Raw genomic sequence first — 3,011 nt, 5'->3', positions numbered from 1 at the left:
TGTCCATGGTTGTCTACTTCCATATTCTGAATGAGTATTTTTCGTATCATGTGAATGATCGAGAGATGGGAGGAACTGAAAAAATTGTGATGGTTGTAAGTCTTGTTATATTTGATGTTGTTGGATTGTTGGCTAGAACAAGTGTTAGGGGACATTAATGCTTTAAATTCTTTATACCCAAGGTTAGAGGGGGGAGAATTATGTAATGTTTAAATTATGTCTTTTGTAAACAAATTATTAGTGATTGTTTTTTATTGACAATAGGAAAGTGGGTATGAATTTGGGATTATAACAACCTTAATAAAAGATGAAACATAGTTAAATGTCATTCGGACTCTATTTGAATTAAATTGAAATGGTGCCGATTAATTTTTGAAATTCAACAAATGATTAATTAGCGAACATATTTAATTTTAAGAAGAGTTAGTTATTTGCACATAAATGTGTATCTTCATAAGAATATAGTCTCCATCTAATTTTATTTTTATGTTAATGATTCATATTTGGTAAATCTTGAATAGAAAGTGAATGCTGGAGTATTTTAATTTGGGGAAATTATAGTAGAATTCGAAATCATTAAAAAATTAATCCAGACATAGTAATCCTCTAGAATGTGAATGAAAAAAAAAAGAAATTATGAAAGGGATTGAAATATTCATCTTAGGGTGGGTGGGGGTTAGTTAGAAATGAAAAATATTGAGAAGAAGTTTGAGAAGAAGCATTAACAAAAATTGGTTTTGTTAGTATTTCTTTTAAATTCAAAACTCCATAACAATATTTATTTTTATTCAGTTTAAATATTTTGAATTATCACACTTTATTCTTAAAATTTGACATCTAATTTGTATTAGTTTAGTGTTTATTAACTCTCTTGAAATAAATATGAGAATATATAACATTTGAAGAGTTCAAAGCTTCTTGAAGCACATGTGTTAGAATAATTCAATAGAGAAATTGTGATCATCAACTATGTATCTTTAGAAGGTTGATTGTAGGTAGTCCTTTATGAAAGCCCGCTCCTATTAGGCTCAACATTATCAAACATTTAAGATTTATTGTTACTTGTGGACAAGTAACCCTTAAGTTTGAGGCATTTTGATATGTTGATAATTTGGCAATTAATTTTATTTGCATTTATATATTTTAATTGATGAAACTGCACTTTGGAGGAAGGTTTTTTGTGTTGATTTTGTAGGTTGCAACGAGGGATGGATAAGATGAATCAAAATAAAACTAAATGAAGATTGGGGAAAAATTCAGCTACTGGGTGTCTAGGCTGTAGAACATGCTCAGAATCAAGCCATAACATGAGAGCATGGCTACATGGCGCCAGCCCGATGATCAGTTCCAAACTGAGAGCTTGGCGCTTAGGTGTCTAGGCATCCAAAACTGAAATCAGCTGTTGGAACAATTCGAACTTCCAGATCATGGGAGATCATGTCAATCGTTGGGGAGATAATATAAAACCAAGGAGACAAAGTGGGAGAAGGCTGTTGCTACTTTCCGCTTTTGTTACACTTCAATTCTAGTTTTTCTTCTCCCTGGGCACTGAATAAAATTCTAGCAAATCGTGAACAGCAAAAGATGGGAGATGTGAGAGGTTCTGAGCGAAAAGTGCTTATATTTCATCTGCTCAATATTGTAAAGAAGAGAAAGATAAGTTCTTTTCTATAGTTTGTTGTAATCTATTATTTGTAAGATTTTTGTATTTTTATTTCTCTTTTAATTAAATGAATGTGTTGATGTGTACAAACATAGATGTGTATCTTCATAAGAATATAGTCTCCATCTAATTTTAATTTTATGTTAATGTTTTATTTTTATGTTAATGATTCATATTTGGTAAATCTTGAATAGAAAGTGAACGTTGGAGTACTTTAATTTGGGGAAATTATAGTATAATTCAAAATCATTAAAAAACTAATCTAGACAAAAATTGATTTTGTTAGTATTTCTTTTAAATTCAAAACTCCATAACATTGTTTATTTTAACAATATTTATTTTTATTCAGTTTAAATATTTTGAATTATCACACTTTATTCTTAAAATTTGACATCTAATTTGTATTAGTTTAACGTTTATTAACTCCCTTGAAATGAATATGATAATATATAACATTTGAAGAGTTCAAAGCTTCTTAAAGCACATGTGTTAGAATAATTCAATAGAGAAATTGTGATCATCAACTATGTATCTTTAGAAGGTTGATTGTATGTAGTCCTTTATGAAAGCCCACTCCTATTAGGCTCAACAAAATCAAACATTTAAGATTTATTGTTACTTGTGGACAGGTAACCCTTAAGTTTGGGGCATTTTGATATGTTGATAATTTGACAATTAATTTTATTTGCATTTATATAATTTAATTGATGAAACTGCACTTTGGAGGAAGGTTTTTTGTGTTGATTTTGTAGGTTGCAACAAGGAATGGATAACAAGAATCAAAATAAAACTAAATGAAGATTGGAGAAAAATTCAGCTACTGGGTGCCTAGGCTCCAGAACCTGCTCAGAATCAAGCCATAACATGAGAGCATGGTGACATGACGCCAGCCCGATGATCAGTTCCAAACTGAGAGCTTGGCGCTTGAAATCAGCAGTTGGAACAGTTCAAACTTTCAGATCATGGGAGATCATGTCAATCGTTGGGGAGCTAATATAAAACCAAGGAGACGAAGTGAGAGAGGGTTGTTGCTATTTTTCGCTTATGTTTCACTTCAATTCTAGTTTTTTTCTTCTCTTCGGGCAGTGAATAAAATTCTGGCAAATCGTCAACAACAAAAGATGGGAGATGTGAGAGGTTCTGAGCGAAAAGTGCTTATATTTCATCTGCTCAATATTGTAAAGAAGAGAAAAGTTCAAACTAAAATTTAAGGGAGAATCTTTAAGTACTTGAATCCTTCAACTTCTTTTTTATGAATTTAGGATTGCTTTGGAATTAAATCAAACTAAAATTTCAGGCTATGACTAACAACTGTAGGCTAGAACTTTTTCCTGTTAGAGTTCGTCTT

This window comes from Phalaenopsis equestris, unplaced genomic scaffold (assembly GCF_001263595.1).
Source record: "Phalaenopsis equestris unplaced genomic scaffold, ASM126359v1 Scaffold000800, whole genome shotgun sequence".
NCBI lineage: Eukaryota > Viridiplantae > Streptophyta > Magnoliopsida > Asparagales > Orchidaceae > Phalaenopsis > Phalaenopsis equestris.
This window is presented reverse-complemented; position numbering follows the sequence as displayed.